This window comes from Polypterus senegalus, chromosome 1 (assembly GCF_016835505.1).
Source record: "Polypterus senegalus isolate Bchr_013 chromosome 1, ASM1683550v1, whole genome shotgun sequence".
Taxonomy (NCBI): domain Eukaryota; kingdom Metazoa; phylum Chordata; class Cladistia; order Polypteriformes; family Polypteridae; genus Polypterus; species Polypterus senegalus.
Genome location: NC_053154.1, coordinates 330,511,137 through 330,533,354, shown reverse-complemented (window position 1 = coordinate 330,533,354; position 22,218 = coordinate 330,511,137). Strand labels below are relative to the sequence as shown.

The window sequence follows — 22,218 nt, the reverse complement described above, 5'->3', positions numbered from 1 at the left end:
CATTGGTATAAAGTGAAGAGAGTACTTGGGAAAGGACACACTCCTGTGGTGCACAACTACTAAGGGTTAATTGGTCAGACGTGCGTGTAGCCAACTGCATGTACGGTTTCCTATCTATAAGAAAGGATGTGATCCAATGGCAGCTTGAGGACATTCATATAAGCTGTTCGAAGGTTTTCATTACCACAGAGGTTAAAGCTACTCATTTGTAGTCATTTAGGCCTGTGGACTTTGATTTTTATTTTTTGCTACTGGAATGATAAGCAACATGTAACTATAATAAACAATGAGGAATTAATGTCCTCAATTTCATAAATATACTTGTCATTAATTTTTGGAAGAAATCATGCAAACTTATGACTTCTAAAACGACATTACGTAGCATCAGTGCTCTAACAAGCAAATCATCCAATGTAAAGAACAGCATTAATAGTGATGCCGATTTAAACAACTGTGTGCAATGTAAACTCGTGCTGGGCAGAATCATTGAAGCAGCAACTCTAAATTACAATTCTGTTCATTTGGTTCACCAAGCAAGAAAAGGAGCCTGTTTAGCAAGTGTTTTCTCAGGCTACCTGAATTAAAATGCTACTAGTTTTGTCACTTTAGTGTCCTTCAACTGTCTTGCCTTAGTTATTCAATGAGTGATGCAGTCTCTCATATTGATCATTTACAGATCCCAAAATAGGAGGATATAATAATATAATGAGGAATGCTCAGACTTGGTATGCATAATAACCAAATTACAACAGGTTCCTAAATAATAAAAAAGTCTACCTAAATGTAGAAAATGTCAATATTTATGCAAGAGAATTTATTTTCATGTTACACTCAGCCTACACATAAAGGAGGACACAAGCCTAGTCATTTCAAAAGGATTAAAAGTTGATGTGGAGCAGGTTGCGGATATCCGCATATCTGATCATTTCTGCATTCTATTTAACACAGAAATACTCGTTACTAAATCTAAAGGGTCTACGTTTGCTAATATTCTGAGTAATCAGTCCAAATTTAGTGGTTGTCCTAGCACAGCCAGCAGTGTTTTCAAGAAGGTTAAATATTTTTTTTCTAGGACAAGAGCTGCAGCCACCTTAGCGGCCCCCAAAAAATTAAGAAATCCTCCAGCACTAAAATACCTTGAAAAAACAAATCTTAAAAGAAAATGCCATAGGGCTGAGCATAAATGGGGGAAAACTAAATTAACACAATCAAATATTAAAGGCTCACAGGGCAGAGTACAACAAAGCAGCCCATTTTGCGAGGCACTTCTGTTTTTCTAAAATTATTAATGATAATAATGCTGGAAATCCAACGTTTTTATTCTCAATGATTGTTTGTCTTCCAAACCCAGTTCATTCAATGCAATACCTCTAGGAAGCTCCTGGAAAAACATGTTTTTTGCCACATTTTTTAAACACCAAGTATTAGAAATATAATACATCCCTAGAAAATGAACTCTGTTGAACTGCAGCATGCTCTTTACAGAGAGTTACATTCCTTCACTGCAGTAGGTTTTCCTGAACTATACAGAATAATTTCTCAGCTAAACCTCTCCACTTGTCTCCTGGACTAGTCTCAACAGGACTTTCAAAGAAATCTCAGATATGCTAATTGATGGTGAACTTGACATAGTGAACTCGTCATTGGATATGGGGGTCTTCCTAGATTGCCCAAAAGCTCTTGCAGTTAAAGCCCTGCTTAAGAAAACACAATTTTGAATCCTCTGTACTTGACAAATCGAGGTCAACTTCTAACCTGCCTATTATTATAATGAGTATCTCAATAAACATTCTATTCTTGATAAGTTTCAGGTTTTAGAATGAACTGTAGTACAGAAACCGCAATGCCTGAAGTAGTGACTGACTTGCAGGTCATTTTAACAGAGGACGCGGACGCGGATCTGTTCTTATTCTACTGGACTTGAGCACAGCATTTGACACCAGAGACCACAGCATTCTTATAAAAACACATTCAATCTATGGAAAGGCCTGTTGGGCAGCGTCTTAAATTGAGCCTTTTATTTACCAGGTAGAAAATGGTTTGTTAATTGTGGTGACTGTAGTTCAGAGATCCATCATAATGAATATGGTGTACCACAAGGATCTATTCTGTGCCCGCTGTCACTTTCCAACTGGGCCAGGATAACTCAAAATACAAGGTGAGCTACTATGGCCATGCAGACGACACACAGCTTTACCTTTTTATAGCGCCTGATGACCCTGACACTCGGGGCTCTTCAGTTTTGTATTTCTGAATGGATGACTAGACACCTGCACATCGTGACAGATTGTTAATGAGTGGGTTAATTTACTGTAGATAGCCAAGAGGCTGGCTAATGTGAGATAATGTGTTACAGTCACAAGCCAGGTTGGAAGTTTATTCAGAGGTGCAAAGTGACAACTCGGATACGGCAGTCTGTTATAAAAAAAACACACCCAAGTATACGTGGCCATGCTGCTGGCAGACAATCACACAATAAAATGAGCTTAAGTGCTTAAGAAATGGACCTTTAAACATCACGAGGAGCCCATCATCATACGGAGAGCAAACATGATTAATGATCGGAAATAAGGGAAATCTTTATTAATGAACAGCAGGAATACAACAGCACATCTTTACAAACAGGCACCAGCGGTCACTCCATGTCACTGTAATTCTTTAGTAAGCTGTGTGGTACTGTGCTACAGGTGGTGTACTGTACGTGAACGCAATGCCATGTACTACGGTAACAATTTAGAATTAGTGAGCACTTTGTGATGGCCTTCTCTCGTACACTTGCTCCATAGTGCAGCCTTAAAAAGTCACAAGGCAGTTAAACTCCCCTTGATGTCAGCCTAAAATCCCACCTCTGCCTACTGCAATCCTTTAATTCTGTGGGACCGGTGAGTTATTACAGATCACAGACTAAAATCCAGGGATTTGAAGCACAAATTCAGCAGCACTGCCTTACAATTTTACTCTAATTGTTATACAAATGCTAAAATGATTCAACTTGAAGGCAACGGTAACATGAAGTTACTGCTGGAAACTGTTGCTCTTCCTCAACTGAATCTTTGAATTTAAAAATGAGTCCTCTCTGAGTGACAAAGATCCAATGTGCTTAATGAAACAGGTTCTACTTTCACTGGGTCAATATATTTCTTATTTTGATATTATTTCAATTGAGAAATGAAGGAAATTAGATTTAAACATCATCCATTATCCAACCCGCTATATCCTAACTACAGGGTCACAGGGATCTGCTGAAGCCAATCCTAGCCAACAGCAAGAAGCAAACCCCGGGCAGGGCGCCAGCCTACCGCAGGGCACACCCACACACCAGGGACAATTTAGGACGGCCAATGCACCTCACCTGCATGTCTATGGACTGTGGGAGGAAACCCACGCAGACACGCGGAGAACATGCAAACTCCACACAGGCAGGACCAGAGACGCGAACCTGGGTCTCCTAAATGCGATGCAGCAGCGCTACCACTGCGCCACCCAGATCTAAACATCTTAACTTTAAATTTTATTAATTATATTTCAGCACCTTACACATGGTTCTATGTTTCAATAATAAAAAGTATCTTTCATGTGGGCACTTCAAAAAAAAAATTGCAGCATGAAATGGTAGAGCAGTTCTTGTGTAAATCACCACAGAAGACGACCCGTGATGTCAATGGTATAATATTAGTGAACTAGTGAAAGGACACAAAATCCCAATAATAAAATGAAATTAAACAGAATCTATGCACTCGTTAATTTGTAGTTCTTTTCAGCCACTGATGAGAATAAACAAGTCACTTCACTATTCTGCATGGTAAAAACTTTATTTTGGATTTTGGTCCAAATCTTGCATTGCCTAAAATAATTACAGCAGTTAATTACTGCATTCTGTGAACTTGCGTTTATATATCAGTTTTGGAGGCAAAAGTATTTGAGCCTTTATAACAAGCTAACAATTAAATGATAGATGCAATGTACACAAAGACTTGGAGGCATGTAACTGCTTGAAGTTCAGACAAGCTCAAGCGGGATGGGCGTTTCAAGTTAGGCGAGAAGAGAAACTGGTTCACTAACCAATTGCAAAAACAGCAGCACGTTGGTTTGAATCAACATTAATACAATAAAACGTGAGTTTTGACTTGATTCTAGTAAAAAAGTAATCCAATTAGCTGTGAATAGAGCAGACACCCTTGGGAGTATTTGATGCCGTGCCAATGGACAACAAATGTCGTTACAAACTCAAAAGAAATTCACTGCGATTATTTTCATTTTTCCCCCCAAGAGCTGATCTTTTTAAAAACAGTAAAGCTTCAACATTGTAAACTAGTGCAACGTTTTCACAGGAATGAAAATCCCTGTGTAAGAATAATGAACAACAATTTAACTGGACATTTCTTTTCCATAGACATGGCCAGAATCCATCATTTTATCCAGTCTCCACCAGCTCACCTAACACACACGCCACTGGAATAGAAGATGAAGAGCAGGTGTAAACACCTTCAGCACTGTTGAGCTGTAAGTGTAAAAGCACCACTGCAACGGCCACAGCTGTGCGTTATTCAACATAGGAAAACTTTCACTAAACCTTTGAAAAGCCAAGCATTGTGCACAAGTGACATGAAGAGAACCGAGGGTCTCACCAACCTCCCAATCCACTCTGAAATAAGAAAACAAAGTCTTGAAAATAGAAAGAATTAAGACTAGGAGTAACTAAGATGAAGCTGGTAAAGAAAAGAAGAAGAATTATTCCACCAAGCACCAATCAACCAGCTATGGACAGAGAGAACAGGTGACAACAAATGCCTGGATTCTGCCTTTTGGACAAAACAGGATTAATTTGATTATCAGTGGCTGTAGAATCCCAAGCAAACTTTTTATTTTATGCTCCTTAATAGTTACAGATTCTCTTGGGACCTAAACAAAAATAAGGGTGAAACACACTTTTAGAAAATTAGAAAACATCTGTTGAGAAGCCCAATAAACCTCACAAATCCTCTCCCCACCTAATTTCTCTAAACCATCAAGTCAAGTTCTGAATGTCCCCGAAGTCCTACTCTCCACCAGATGACGTGTTCATTTACTCCACATGGCTGTGCTTTTCAGTGCTTGTGTGAAATTTACCCTTAACAAGTTTCCAACTGTGTCTCAGAGTTTCTGCTGAAGTCATTTTAAAGTCACAACTGGCACCCACTGTTCTCATTGCTTTCCTATTTTTTATTAAACCGTTCAATCATGTCACCTCATATTGTTTGCTTAGATGGAAAGAGGCTCAGCTCCTTCAATCTGTCCTAATAACTCATCCCCTGCAGTCCTGGAATTAGCCTAGCCACACTTTCCTTGGACTCTTCTACTAGCCCAGTGTCTTCTTTGTAGCCCAAAGACCAAAACTGAACACAGTTCTCCAGGAGACGCCTCACTTGTGCATTTCACTTATATTTTTAAATTAAACAACACTGCTATTTATTGTTGTTCTCTCTTTTATATATATATATATATATATATATATATATATATATATATATATATATATATATATATATATATATATATATATATATATATATATATATATATATATATATATATATATATATATATATATATATATATATATATATATATATATAAAGGGTAATAAATGTTTGTGCAAATAAACGTGCAACAGAATAATATGTATTCAGAATGGGAAGAAAAAAACATTAAAGTTCAAAACAGAAAAATAATTTAAGGTTTATGCAGAAGGGCTGAAAAGTTTCCAATGAGGAACATACCTGGCTCAATGAGCAAGTCTGCAGTGAAAATACTAATAAAAATAAAATAATGCTCGTATAAATTGGGAATTCCTGCCCATTACAGGCGTCGCGAAAGAGGAGCAGCAAGTTCTTCCAACGATCAGTATGGCTGCGGCACTGGTGCAGGTCCAACTAAATGAAATTAACCTAAGAGAGAGTCAAAATGTAAACATTAGACAATAATTTAAAAACTAGACCAATAATATTGATATACACAAGAGTTAGGAAGAAGCAACTATTTACCATATTGGATTCAAACATGAAAATGAGTTTCTGTACTAAAACAGTTCATTCACTCACAATAGAAAGACCAAAGACTATGCTTGTAAATCAGTTCCTTACTAGTACAAGTTTTCATTTATGGTATTTATTATCTTTAGTACGTTTACAAGCTATTTGGGTCTTCATTTAACAAGCCAATCCAGAATGAATAGCACTGAAGAAACCCCCCTCCCAAAAAGGACTTTTCATTTGTTAGTTAACACGCGATTTGCAGTGACGGATGAGCAAAATGAACTGCAGGTTTTAAATGAGATCGGAGGATTTCAATGTTGTCCAGTGCTGAGCAGCAATGACAATCAAAACGTCACAAGTCTGAGAATCAAGTTTCTCATGTCACAGAGAGTATGCTGATGAGCAGGACTAACATCCCTAACACCGTCTTCATTAATCTGCTGATTTTGTCAATTGATTAGCTGGATTGGAAAAAAATAATTGACATTAAAACACAAAGTGCATGATATTGAACTTTTCACCAAATTTGAAATTATCAGTAATATATACTTTAAAAATGAACTTCTTGTAGATGTTTTCCATAAAATACACGGTTTTTAAACATTGAAATAATACATTGAAACTCTGTAGCACTTCTGGCTCTGGTTGTGCAATGAACACACACACAAACTTTCCTTAAAGACAAAACAACATTCAATAAATTAACTAAACTCACAATGTGGCTCGTGTATTCAGAATCACACAAACACGCACATGAAAGTGGTTTTCTTTATTCAGCTTCTATGAAAGGGATGGCTTCCTGGCAAAGCATCCTGTAAATATCCGAGCACCACAGAGGAATCTGTAGCACCACCACGACTTTACTACTTTCTTTTACTTTTTTAAGTCTGCAGTCAGCACAACACACACGGTTATCATACGCTGGGGAGTCTTTTTGGTAGCGAAACAAGTGGATTCATCTGTGTGAAGCTCAGTTCTCCCTTAGCTATGTAACACTTGAAGTTTATTTCATTGCAAGTTTACATCTTTTTGCATCACTATTAGTCTTTTTTTGTATTTGTGATCCTTTAACCACAGCGTATTCTTTGGCTTGAAGTCAACTCACTGTCGTAGCCTGCTGCATGTCATTTGCTGTTAGATTTTCACATCAGAAACGGTGTGACCCTGCCACAAAATCTGTTTCACTAACTAAAGTAGGTTTTGCAGCAGCAGCAGCACTTGCACATTCCGGAGCCTTCCTCCAGATTGTACAAAAGCCAGTTGAAGACGGACTGCTTTTCCACCCGCTCTTATTTTTGACTCAGAATGAGTGATACGCCCCATTGCACTCTCACCTGGACTGGGACATCGTTTCTTCACATCCAATCATATCCACTCTAATGTTACACTTTTTTTTGACACAGTGTATTTGCCCATCATGAAACTGTCACATATGCGAGAGTTTTGTACGTGTTGTAGAGCTGGACTAGGACTCCAATTACTCCTCGCTTCAAACTGAAAGTCCTGTCATCATGCCCAGCCTAGTAAACATTGTGTTGTTCTGCATGTGCAGTATTTGTACCACATAACTCATTCGACTTTGTGGGATATGGCAAGTCTTCCTGTTTCTTAGTCAGATGTTTGTGTGTCTCTGTTTGGCTCACAGAGACCCACATATTTTGTAACTCAACCACCTTTTTTCCTGTGTTCAGAGTAATGTGCTCCCAAATTCTGGAAGTCTTAGGTCACACTGTCTTTTATGGCGCATTTCATACTGTCTGCCTTTTTCCAAAAGCATTCACAGCTGAATGAAGTAGTGACGCAACTGCACAGCACAACATACTCGGCCTCAAGTTGTCATCAACTAATCAATGAAAGTGATTGTCGGCAATGCGATCATCAAAAATGACGATTAGTTCCTGCAGCCCTACAGGTAGGTGTATGCCCACAAAGTCCGATACTCCTCTTTATACTAAAATATTTAGGAATATCCTCTCATACACACAAGACAAACATGCTGAACGTGATGCGTTTCCCCTCACAAGTGACTTGAAATTTTCTGCCTGGATATTATCATTTTGCTTTCTGTTGTTCACTAATGTCGTTACCTCTGCTGTCCGGGAACCAAAAGTGTATTTTCAACTCTCTTTAGCTTACAGTTATCATAAACGATGTTAACAAGAGGGATTTATAAACATAAAATCAAAAACACTAAACTTGCTTATAAGGATACATTTGAATACTAGAAGGGAAAAGTTTGAATTAGTAGATGTAAATTGTAATGTTAAAGTTTACAATTTCACATTTACAGTAGTCAGTATATTTAACAGCTTCAGCAATGTAATAATTTGTTCTAACTCCGACTCTTGAATAAGGCATCACCAGATATTCGGGGGTCTGACTTCACACATTCACATGCTATTCACCATTTTAAATGAGGCAGAGGAGAAGGGAATACCAGCTGTGTCAGAAGATGTCGGGTATACGCCAATCTCCCCCCAGTGCAGATGGAGACAAAATACGAAGCCACAAGGGACCGAGGCTAAAATGATTAGGCAAATGTGAAGACTGTCAGTGAAAGAGAACTACGTGAGAGGCAGATCTTGGGACTGCCCAGGGCTGTAGCTTTTAGAAGCCTTGCCAAATATCATACCGTTTAGGCCAAAAACCATCAACATCTGTGACAAAGCCAATTACCATAAACACACCTAAAACACATTACTGGCTGAAAACAGTCCCATTGGTTCCAAAGGTTAAACCGACTTTACACTGGCATATCTATAAAAACTGAAAGTGCAGCTGATATGCAACTTACTAAAAACTTTATTTCAGTATGGAGGAAGATCCACTTACCTTCTTAATCATACGAGGAAAAGGCTTTGTGTTCTTCTCTGTGACAGAAGAGGCTGCACCGACTACCAGACACATGTAGACCCAATAGTCTTGACACCTGGTTTTGAAAGACGGGCAAAAACACTGCATTACTCCTTTAAAATATACTGGAATTATATTAATATAAAAGCCTTCAGTTATGGGCCTAAAATAAAGGTGATTACCTGTGGTATTTCATACAGCCCAACAGCAAGGCTGTCATTAATCTGAACATATGACTGCCATTTATGAACCGTTATTTATACACACACACACAATATGTATAATATAAAAAGACAACACGAATAATGGCAACCTGCCTGTGGAGATTTCTTTTTGCAATTTATGCTGCATAAGTTCCTCAAATTCTGTCAGAAAATTCTACTAAAACCAAAAAAACACCACCAAAAACTTCAACCTGGTTAAGTATAAATACATTCCTCTCCACAAATAGAGAACGAGGAAATGTAGGGAAAATGGAGGACATGGAATACTTGACAGATACAAAAAGGTGACAGGACAGATGCACAAGGTTTATGTAATTATGTTAGTCTAAAAGGTATTTGAAATGTCATTTTAATTGAGGGCAGCATAATGGGAGAGGCAGTCCCAGACCAGGCATCAGTCCATTGCAGCCCACTCTTTCCAAGAATCCCGTTTTTGTGTCCTTAATTAGTGAAACGTTCACTCTTTCAGGGCACTTGGGGAATACAAAATGTTTGCATAAACCACCAGAAAACAGCAGACCAGTGAAGTCACCTTGAAGTCTCTTATTTGGGGGTTTAAAATGTGAAAATGCACAGAGAACTGTAGTAAAGACGACAAAAGACAGATGAAGTCTCCACATCTTCTATGCTGATGTAGCCACAGCAAGAGGCACCATGATTAATAGAGAAGGGGAAAGTGCAGACATGGCAGTGCACTGGCCAGCAAGCAGACCTTTTGCCATGGAAGACGAAGAAGATTAAAGCATGAAATGCAGTCAAATCACAAAGCATCATAGATGGCGTGCACGGCTGTCCAGTGGTTCTGGCCTTATTTAATGGACAGCAACAGCAAATCAACCTTTACTCCTCAAGCCTCTGTCTTAGGCATTCTGTTCTTCAGTATCTACCTGCGTCCCTTAGCCATTTTACTTGGAGCTTTGGACTACATTATTGTTTTTATGAAGATGACACTTTATTTCATTTTATTTTTAAAAGTGGATGCTCGGAGAACTCCCAGCTCACAACTTGCTTAGTGAAATTAAATAATGGATGGTGTACAGCTCTTTACATGTACTTTTCCAAATTGGCATTAAAATCTGCTTAAGAAAATAAACTTTTTTCCCTCAAGGCGAAGAGGTTTTTGATTCCTCCCTTCTCATACAACTCACACTAATTCACGTAAGAAAGCTTATTCACCTCTTAAACCTACAGTACCTCATGCTGCCTTCTCCTTCTAGACAGACCAAGAACGTGTCCATACTTTCGTCACATCCCATTTATTTTAGCAAGTGCCCCTACTCCTCTGATCCCTCAGCTCCAACTTGGCAGCCATACTCCTTACTCAGACCTGCTGCACTCTTCTCTTCAGTCCTCATTGACTTCCAGCATCTTGAAGGACTGAATACAAAATTCTGCTGCAACCTACAAAGCTTTAAATGGTCTCCTGGAGGATGACATCAGTAATCTCATGCAGAGCTACTGTGCTATGCTTCTTGTCTGGTCTATTGATGCTGGCCACCTTGCTGTCCTGCCAAATACTCTGTGGGTTTTAGGGCTACCAGGTCTATTCCACCCAAACTAAAATCACTGGACATGCTAACTCAGTTCATTCTGTCAGTAAAAGCAGTGGCACACTAAAAACTTCAAGGCAGATGGATGTCAAAATTGACGAATGCTACTGGAAACCTCACCCCCAGAGCAAGACACGGTACATGACATGAACACACTAGATGACATGAACACACCAGATATGTCAAGCTGGACAACTCCGTCATGACATTCCGGCACAATTTCACATTTCCAAAGTATTGCAAGCTCACCCCTTTTCCTGACTGCCAATAATGTGCTGCCTGACAGAACCAGTGCCTGCAACCATGCAAAGACTTTACAGGTACAGCAAGTTCAGCTGTAATTGTGGCCCTTTTTATATCCTTCATTAGGTCATGGTAGGTACAAACATGACAAGTCACGCAGGACGAGTCTCTCTTCAGTTTGAAAAGTTAAGCATTTGAAATTGTACTCTAATCTCAGCATCAGATTAAATGACATATCTATCTAGTTTGATGCACAAGAAACCTAAAAAGACAATGAAATCGCATAGGACTAGACTTTAAACATCAGTTAGGTAAGCCACCCAAATCAAAGAGAGCACAGCTAGCATGTCCTCCCTCCTTAAAACCAACTGCACTCAAGTTTCAAGGACTAGAACTCCAGCTACAAACCCAGCTATTTCTTTTACTGGTTAACAGATCCCGATATTGTGAACTGCAAAAGTACTTTGGCATTAAACTTCATTTAGACTCATTTAGCACAAACTGGATATGCAAATAACGTTACCAGGGATGTTGACAGACTTTAGTGGTAAAATATTAATGAGATTTAAAAAACAAAAACCTGCAAGTTACTTCAGAAACTCCACTAAAACCTACATATAAAAATGGCAATGAATGAGTGACATCATGAACAACGCTGCACATTCTCTCTCTAACATGCCAACACTGAACTCTGAGCTAATCAATTACTCAGCAGAGGTCTGTGGAGAAACGCAACTGGAGCTCCTTTATATACCAACAGCAATATGCCTGTATAGCGCCTCACTGGTACTGGGACTGCCAAGTCAGAGGTTCTCTTTCTTTTTAGTCATTCTGGTGTGTGTTCCGTGTGTGTATGCATTTATTTTTCTATTTGTGCAAACAACTTCTGTAAAAAGTCAAACTTTTCCCTGGGGAGAAAGTTCTTATCTAGACTATCATAAGCACCACCTAAAGCCTGGTTTATACTTGACATGCCCATGTGCCAATATGACGTCTGTCACAACACCACACACCAGGTTTTCACTGCACAATGAATTTTTTCCAACTAGTGGTGGACTGGGTGTGGTACTGTATCTCCTCAATCAGTGGTCCCCACCCTTTTAGCGACCATGGACCAGTTTCATTCCGGTATACCAAACCGGGGGGAGAGGGGATGTTTGGATGATATACGTGTAACAAAACACACTGAAGTGTGTGCTGTAGTGCAGCGGTCCCCAACCTTTTTTGTGCCATTAACCAGTTTCACGTAAAACAATATTTTCACAGACCGGTATAGAAACAACTAAAAACAACGTGCGTGAAAATACAACTCACCGTCCCGCAGAATTAGTGGGAGCCCTGAGCTTTTTTCTCTCTTATGAGCCGGTCCCATCTGGGAGTAATGGGAGGCAATGTCACCCGAAGTGCGTTACTTATGTCTAGTCTACTCCATAATTTGGTTTTGGTCGCTGTCACTGCAGAAAATCCCACTTCACAAAGATAGGTTGTTGGAAACGGAAGCAAGGCATTCAGTGCTTTTTTTGGCGAGCTCTGGAAATTCTGCCTTGATCTTAATCCAGAATGGCAGCACAGTTGGTGTTTGAAACATAATTTAAAGGCCACAGTCATTTGTAATCTCTAGCAGTTGATCATCTTCTTGCACGGACAGGCTCGATTCACCCAGTTTGTTCATAAATGGGTTGCGTATCCATTCTTTCGAAGTTTGGGGGTCTTTTGTGGTTGGAAAGTACCACTTGAACTCTTAAGAGCAGAGACAGGTGGTCGTGCACAAGCTCAGTTTCTTCCAAAACCCCTGCTAATGTTTGAAACATGTCAAATCTTTCTCTGTTCACTCAGTGTCCCCACAATTCAAGTTTGGCTTTGAATGAAGCTACTTTGTCTGCCAACTTGAAGACAGTTGTCATTTTCCCCTGAAGTGATAGATTGAATATGTCGCACAAGTAAGCGAGTTTTACGACCCAGTTCATGTCACCGAAATGTTCTGCCAGTTGTGGCTTTTATTCTGAAAGAAATCTCCACAGTGGCTCTCGTAACTCAAAAACTCTGGCCAACGACATCCCTTTAGATAGCCATCTTACATCTGTGTGCAAGAGAAGACGTTTGTGCTCTGCATCCATCTCATCACAAAGCTGCTCGAACAGACGTGAGTTTAGGGCATTTGCTTTGATGTAGTTAATGACTTCAATGGCATCGGTCAATAAGCCGTTAAGTTCAGGTAACATTTTTCAGCAAGCCAACATTCCCCTGTGAATGACACACTCCGTAGACTTGCATTCAGGTGCAACCTCCTTAACCCGAGCAATTAAACCAGAAATCCATCCCGTCATGGCAGCAGCTCTGTCCGTGTATATGCCGACACAGAAGGACCAATCCAGTTTTCCTAACACGTGATCATTTAAAGATCTGAATAGAATATAGAATATATAGATAGAATATATATAAACTATTCACAAAGTGCGTGGCCTTATCGCCAACTATGAGCCACAGAAGGAAGTGTTTTCCAAAATAAAACAGCCTCCTTATCCGTTCCGCATGGCCTGGTGTTTGGGGACCCCTGTCCTAAATGGTACATTTTAAGTACAGGCTGCTCAAGTGTGTGCCAAAATGATGAGCAAAAAGCAGAACAGGAAGCAATAGGTAATCAAAGAGCAAGACAGACATGAAAATTAGTTGAAGTGCACCTCTACGTTATGTACATCGCCCAGTCCCACACACAGGAGTGGGCAATATCGCTCAACTGTGCAGCAAGTCCTTGAAGCCAGCAAGAGAAACAGCAGCATTACCTATAAAGCTACTGGGGCAGTGAGGGCAAGAATGTCAACACTTATTTGCATCTTCTCATCAATTACCACAATATAAAGAAATAACAGATCTTTTGTTACAGATTTAAAAACCACCCCAAACAGGAGATGACAAGATGAACCGTTCCACTATTATTTTAATACCACTTACAAGTGACAGGACTCAAAAAATACAAAGCAGCAATGTGACAAAAAAGAAAAAAAATGCTAATACACTGGAAGAACTTTTGTAGCAGTTTAAAATTGTGAGGCTAGTCTACAAAGTACCAAAGACAACATCACAAGCAAGCTAGAGAGCATCCAGAAGACACACATAATAGCAGTCCTTTATTTTCAGGCAAAACTCATTTTAAGATTGAAAAGATGAGAAAGCACAGAGACATTAGACTGTTTACTATACTAGTCAGCCTGCAATGTGCGTCTAGAAAAAAAACACCAAAATGCTGATATACGTAGTGCCGAGTCATTTCCTGAAATGTACAAGTTAGAAATAAAAACGCACACTGACACAGCAGGTAACTTTTTCCGTCTTTTCAACGGACAGGACTTGCTACAGCTTAGAAAATAAGCTGAAACATTCAGCAGCTTGTTGATCGCCTAATGAAATAGACATTAACCTTTAAAAACTGGAGAGCTAAACTACAAACAGATCTTGCCTTACTTCTTGCCTATTCAGTCGCACGGACGAATCTCATTTAAAAAAATACAAAGTAGGATTCTCATCACTGAATTAGAGATATGTACTCTGGGCACCCAACACACATGCTGAGGGTTGTGAAAATGTTCCTTACCATCAGGCCTAAACCTCATCTTTACTACGTCTGCAGGGGATGCCAGCTGATCAAGAGTCAATCAGAGTCACTGAACTGTAAGAGGGGTTGGCAAACCTGGCACAGATGACCTTTAGAGAGATAGGGTGTACCCCTAAGGTAGAGTGGAATGGGACTCCAGACCAGACCGGAAAAGAGGAGTGGGTGACGTTCACAAGGCACAGGGGACACACTATGTTGAGCACAGAACTGGAAATGTCAAACAGTTTTCAGGTCCTTGTGGAGCTGGATGGGGTCTCTGAAGACTTAGAGTGTTGACTTCCAGGTGGACGGGTGGGAGATCTCCCTTGAAAAGTTGATTAGCTCTTGCCAGAGGGAGGCTGGATCCAGTTGTCGACATCCATGTACAAACAAATGACATGCATGAGGCCAGGCTGTCAGATCTGCAATCTAAATTTAAAGATTGAGGTGCCAGGCTGAAGAGCTGAAATGACAAGGTAGTCCTTCAGTTCTGCCTGTGCCATGCGCCAGTCCAGGTGAGACTGAGGAGATAAGCAAAGTGTGGCTCAAATCTTGGTGTGGAGTAGAGATTAAGGCTTATGGGGCATTGGAACTCTTTGGAACGGATGGGACCGACTTCCCTGTGAAAGCCTACATTTGAACCAGAAGGGCACCAAAGTGATGGGGAGGATTATAAGGAGGTTAGATGAGAATTGGGAATGGGTGGCAGGGAGTTTATATAGTTCTAAACTGGGCCAGTCCTAATGCTAAAGGTATCAAAAATAAAACAAAGGAGTTGGAGTTGTATGCTGCAGAGCATAATTACGATATTATAGCAATAACAGAAACCTGACTAAATAGCAAAGATTGGGATGAGTATAAACACAGAGGGGTACAATCAGTTCAAATCAAACCCAAAACTAATTACATAAGCACTTCTTTGCTCATCACTCTCTATAACTAAGAGGGAAGTCCTATTCTATACTATCATAAATGGTTTTCTTTACAAGAATCTGTTCAGAATTTTAAATTTCAAGTTACTCTTCATGTTGCGTACCTCGAAGTCAGGTAGAGCTCAAGTGCTGGGTTCCATTTTAACGATTGTCTTTGGAACATCTCATACTTTTTCTTTGCTCATTAGGTTGTTTTGTTATTGCATTTTGTCTTTACATAAAAAAAAGTTTACAAAAAATGTTTCAATAAGGCAAACACATACACATTATTATTTTAAACGTACAGATAAACTACTATATAGATAAAATATAAACCATTTAAGATAATTCCACATACCTTAGCAGCAATGGCTTTATGAAATTCTTTAATAATCTTGAGAGCAGATGATTTCAGGCTGAGAAATCCTAAACAAAACCAACAGATACGGCTCACATCACACAAAGCCACCTCTTCAATCTGCTAAGGTAGGCAGTTCAATTAAAGCCTTCCATTTGGTTTGGCAGCGCTCACCAGTCTGTTAACACTCTTAAAGGACAATCTGAGTAGTAAACGAAAGCAACACACACACCACAATTTCCTTAGACTTTCACAAGGCCTCACATAAAGATACACGCCGAAGATAAAGTTTAACACAAGATGCCACTGGCATCGGAGGTGATACGCCAAACAGGATTTCATGTTGGTTAACTGCCAGGAGACAAATAATAAATGCAGAGAAGATGGGGGTGAAGTCGCCAGTGCAGCATTACTTTCACTAAATATTAATAACTTATTTACTTGCTCATCAAGTTTGTATTTATATAATCTTTATATTTTTTTTGTGTGTCCTTCATAAATGTAATTCTTTGGTGGCTTCTTATAGAGCAGTTTGAGCCACACACAGCAAGTTATATGAAAATGGGCCACAGAAATTAATGCTGCTGCTCACAATGACTTTTGTTAATTTGTGAAATTTCATGGAGGACAAAAAAATTTCAACAGACAGCAGACACCAAGGAGGTAGGAAAAGCAACAACCTAAAATACCCCAACACTTAACTACAATAAACTGGATTTCCAAAAGGTTACATACAGGCAAAAATAAATACTCATTATAAATAAAGATGTGCAACAAGGTCTTTCAGAAAGTAACCTCAGAAACTGATTAAGAGTTTACTTTGATAGAACGCTCCATACTGTATGTCTGTGGGCAATATGCAGAAACAAACAACAAAGGAAATAAACAGTCAGGCTTATATTGTAAAAACTATGGAGATGAAATCAAGAGACCTCCAACTGTTTGATGCTCTAGTGCAGGGCTATTCAATCACAAATTCATTTGGCCCAGACAGTCAGCAGCCAATGACAAATTTTAAACTGCACTTCATATTTCTTCGATAAAACATTTTCAAGAGAAACACTCAATGGAAAGTTAAAATGTATGAACATCTCAAGCTAATCGTGTAGCGTGCAACAGTCCATGAAATATAGCGGGCAACTGTAACCGGTAAATTTTGAATCATGATAGAATACTGCTCCATGATGGTGTAGAGTATTCTGCGAGTCCGGAGTACACATTAATTCACTCCATGCATAATCGCAGACAGAGAGAAGTCCTGTTCCACTGCCATTCTCTTCTAGACAAGTAAAATGACGTTTTGCTTTTCTTACTTGCATTTTCTTCTCTCCTGTTATTAAAGATCATTTAGCGAACATGGCACAACTTTATTAAGATGATAAGTGAGCTTGTGTACCAGAGGTGTGCAAAGGGCGTTGTTTTGGCTTTCTGTACAGGATGCCATTCTCGCCTCACGAATGCTCCCCATCTCTCTCGATACTCGGAGACGCAGCAGCAGCAAAGAGGATGTAAACCGGCTTGTGACCTCACATATTCAAATGATTACACAAATTAATGGTAGCCAGATAAAATATTTATAAGGAAGCAATGTAATGATTAGCCATGAGATGATACACTTAAACCATGCATTTCATGATTCTGGCTTCACAATACAATATCCCCACGATATGAAATCTTCATAAAAAGAACTGTACTGCAAATCTAGTGTCACTTAAGATATTCGTAAATAAAAAACAAAATAAAGACAAATTAAACCAGTATGCAAATACACAAGGTTTATTGAATGGTTGTGTATGCTTTTTCCTTTGTAATAAAATTAAATACAGTAATCCCTCGCTATATTGTGCTTCGACTTTCGCGGCTTCACTCTATCACGGATTTTAAATGTAAGCATAGCTAAATATATATCATGGATTTTTCACTGGATTGCAGATTTCTGCGGACAATGGGTCTTTTCATTTATGGTACATGCTTCCTCAGTTTGTTTGCCCAGTTGATTTCATACTAGGGACGCTATTGGCGAATGGCTTAGAAGCTACCCAATCAGAGTACGTATTACGTATTAACTAAAACTCCTCAATGCTATAAGATATGCTTCCCACGCGGTGCTTCATTGTTTGCTTTTCTCGGTCTCTCTCACCCTCTCCGACATTCTCTGCTCCCGACACGCATTCTTTGAAGAGAAGATATGTTTGCATTCTTTTAATTGTGAGAAAGAACTGTCATCTCTGTCTTGTCATGGAGCAGTTTAGACTTTTGACTAATGGGTGTTATTTTATGTCTAGAGGGCTTTAATAATGTTAACGGTGAGGGAGAGTTTATAAGGGCTTAAAATATATAAAAATAACCATACAAACATATGGTTTCTACTTCACGGATTTTCATCTATCGCAGGGGGTTCTGGAACGCAACTCCCGCGATCGACGAGGGAATACTGTAATCTTAAGATATTTTAACAAATACTAAGCTTGAAGGACTGAGGCACAAACCAAATGCAAGCCCAAGAACGGGCTCGTTTATTTAACAATGAGACGCTGTCACCTTCCCGAAGTTGTGACAAGTTTCATAAAATAGCTAACGCCAACTAGCAGCTATCCAGAGCTATTCTGCCACCTATCATTTTCAAGTGTTGCATGCGTCTCTCCCCACAATCCACTTAAGACCCCTTATGTTCTTCAAAGGCTTCGATTTATCTTATGCTACAAAAGTCTTTGCCTGTATATTTAAAAAAAAAAAGAGTATTATTATTATGAATAAGTCCACAACTAACAAAATGCTGAGCTCCAAATACATGTGTGGGCGGTCATTGTCAATTATGCATCCAGCCCCACTCATCTTCAATGGAAATCGGCTGACTACTACAATATTAACATTATTAAACAATTTGCACTGCAGTAAGATAAGACATGTTCATTAGCGTATGCAAGAAAGAACTTCACCTACTAGGAATGTCACAAGAACTGATACTTCAGTTCCAAGTCAATACCAAAACGGCAAAAACAGAATGGTACTAGCTTTTTTACAACATCGGTAGTACTGCAAGTGAGCGCACAACACCACATGCTACAATTAGGAGTGAAAACAGCTCACTGTTCTGCTACAGCATATCAACACATCTCAAAATGAAAACAGAAAAAGTACCATCAGAGAAAGCTGTGCGATTGAGGCAGGGAAATTTCGTTATTGCCACTTGCATCCAATTACTGAGATGCAACTTGTAACTGTTTAGCCTGTAGCTAGTGAGATTCATTTCCATTTAATACCATGTCCTACACAGTCCCAATAAAGAAACAAAGGGTTTGCATTAATTTTTGTCCTGGACGTCTGCTTAAGCATTCATCCACTTTCTAACGGTCGCATGCGGCCAGAATCACACAAATAGGACAGTGAAACGGGAGGAAATTGTACCACCAGTAGTAATGCTGGGCGGTATGACCAAAATTCTATACCGTTGCATTTTTCTAAATTATACCGGCTTCATGGTGTCCGACTGTATTCCCCCTTCATGAGTGGATGTTAACCACATTTTATACTGCAATTACTGCAGTAGACTGGCCAAGAATAACCTATTCCACTGTCAAGAGAATCGTACATTGTACAAAAAACATTTTAATTTGCATGCAAGTGTTAATCCAGGTTTACACGGCCCCCATAAAGTGAATAGTTTTCAAGGGGGCGGCACTAATGAAGAGAAGGAATCACATTGCATGACAGTTGCAGTCAGAATAAAGAACCTTTTTACTGAACACATTTTGCAAACTTATACTATAATTTTGACAACAAATTTTCAGCCATCCAAAGAGACATTTACACTTAGTAAAATATCCAGAGGTGCTTGTCAAAAGTTGTATTGCACTGAACATGTCTTAGAAGAGGAATAAATAGTAAATACCTTCTGTTAAAGATAATCTATTTCTACTGACATGTTAGTGACGTTTTAAATAACTTTACCATCATTAAACTGCATAATATTTAAACTAACAAATAACAATAAATAATAGTGCAACTTCCAGTAGTAATACTATTACTTCAAGCCCAGGTACATTTCAGAGTACTCGCCAAGTAAAATGAAACAAGTGCAACTTGGTGAGACATCTTTACCAACTGAACCGTCATTAAGGCAAATTGCATTTATATTATATATATATATATATATATATATATATATATCTTGCTTCAAACTCCGCTATAAACTTAAAAAATAAAACTGCAACTTGCATTTATAATGCGATTTGCGGTAAAGCAGGTCTACGGCTTTTAAAAAGGCCAGGTTTTTAAATCCAGTTCGCCGTGTCCGTCTCCGAGGGCGCAACTGCACAACCGCGGGGAGCTGAAGAGGTAATTGGGGCAAGTCGCACCCGGTCGTTCTCAACTGCTTTATCAGCTTCCTGTGGCGTGTGATTAAGGTGCTGCACCCACAGAGACGTATATTTATGGGCCGGCAAGGTAGGGGGAAGGAAAAAAAGAAAAGATAGAACAGGAGGTTGTTAAAGAAGGGAAAAGGCAGTCATGGGAGATGATCCACAAACCAGGAAGGAGAATGCAGCACGAGCGGAGGCACTCGAGGGGCTGGATCACCCAATCGATTAAGTGTGTAGAGTGGTGCGAGCGAGATTAAGACCTCCAAATGGATCCGAAGAGCGACTGAGTGAGCGGGTCAGTAGAAAGGAGTTCGTGCTGAAGAGGCTCCAGCGGCAACACCAGTGATGGGTGAGGAGAGTGACTGCATTTTAACGGATTTATTTATTATGGATTTTATCCCATGTTTCACTGGTTTTATGGATTTGCTATATGGGTACTTTTTTTTTTTTTTTTGAACACTGCACAATGTGCTAGATAAATAAATGTTGTTGGTTTTTAATAAAAGCACTTTAGCACTTTCCACCATACCCTGGTTTCAGTGAGATTTGTTAGCTTATTTCAGTCATAACTGTCAACAGTGTTCGTTCAACAGACTCCCATGTGGGAAGAGGGAGTGTGTAGGGGACTGGCATCGTCAAACTATTACACAGTACCCAGGTACATTACACAGTAATGGAAAAAAAAATAAAACAAGTGCTACGTGGCTTGCAGTATTATCCAGTACTATAGAAACAGTATTCACACATTTGAAAATAATAATGGTCCACATCCAACCTTTTAAAACCAAAGTATCTCCAGACAACAGACAGGACTCCTTTTTTCGCCAAAAGTTCTTGTGTGTCATGATGTTCAACTTGATCGTCTGCTGCAGATTCAGTTTTGGAATGTTCTCTGTTCATTTTCACAGCGCAATACCTCCACTAATGCATGTACTCCATTGCATGTGCATTTAGCGAAGCAGCAGTGAAAAAGGTCCCCCAAAACAGTTTCCTGCTGCACCACGTTCTGAACATTATTCAGGCTATTTAAACCCGCATTGCGGTATAAAAAAAAAAATCCAAATCATAACAAAAATAAAAAACAGTTCGGTATGAACTGGTATACCACCCAGCACTAACCAGTGGAGTGAACAACAGGGGCAAGTCTTATACAAAGTGGCTGTTTGACTCAAGCTGCTATATTTGTTAACATCAAACCATATATAAATAGTTTCGACGCTTTGATATGCAAAGCACACCTCTCCAGTAGTATGACATGTGTTACATTAAAATAAATGCATTGCAAAGGCACAGAATTGTAGCAATCTGTCAAAACAATTACTGAATACAGATGAACAAACGTCAGATTTGCGCAAGTCATTCGATTTTGGAATGCAAACTAATGTTCATGAATGTAACAAACAGTGCATCAAACGTGAATATTAAGTTAGTGAATGGTGGGAGTCAGCCTCCCAGTTACAATTAATCGACTACAATTAAAATACCATGCTACCTTCCAAAGACGCTTTATCCCGAGCAGGGTCACAGGGGGCTGCAGCCTATTCCAGCGAACGTAAGTCAGTCCATTAATTACCTAATTCTGGATGCTAGACAATCTAGTCCAACCATTCACGTAAGATACTCTGGATACAGAGCACAGGAAGACATGAAGTTTAGACAAACAATTTGTGGACAATTAAAGCCACAGGAGTTTGTGACATTTGAAATTTGAATTAGTTTGACTCATCAGTTAAAATTATTCTTTAGCACATATTTTACCAGTTAATGATGCAAATATAAATCTTATAATAGCAAATGTAACAAACCAAACTGAATTGTGACAAATCAGATTTTAAAAGAATTTAAAGAGTTTGTTTAAATGAACATAACCTGAATTTCCTTGGAATTCACTAATTCAACTGGACATATGTAATAATGTTTACATTTTTATGTAATGATTTAAATAGTATTTTTTTTTTCAGAAACAGGAGACAAAATGTCAGGGAATAAAATTACAAAGGTTTAAAGTCAGTCAAGTAGTCCACAAATTAAACTCAAGTTTTGCATTATAATGTGACAGTTATGAATGCCAGCACTAATTTGCTGAAATTATAGCTGGGCAACTATTTGATT

At 39.1% G+C, this 22,218-nt stretch overlaps 1 protein-coding gene across 5 annotated transcripts in view; it reads right to left on the bottom strand.

The window, feature by feature from the left end:
- Window positions 1–22,218, bottom strand: part of ppp6r3 (protein phosphatase 6, regulatory subunit 3) — a 136,427-nt gene that overhangs the window by 84,194 nt on the left and 30,015 nt on the right. For all 5 annotated transcript variants that reach the window (XM_039738049.1, XM_039738043.1, XM_039738056.1 and 2 more), the window contains exons 2-3: window positions 8,847–8,943; window positions 5,760–5,927 (exon numbers count right to left, since the gene is read on the bottom strand). The gene's annotated coding sequence lies outside the window, so the exon portion shown is untranslated. The remainder of the gene's footprint in view (window positions 1–5,759; window positions 5,928–8,846; window positions 8,944–22,218) is intronic.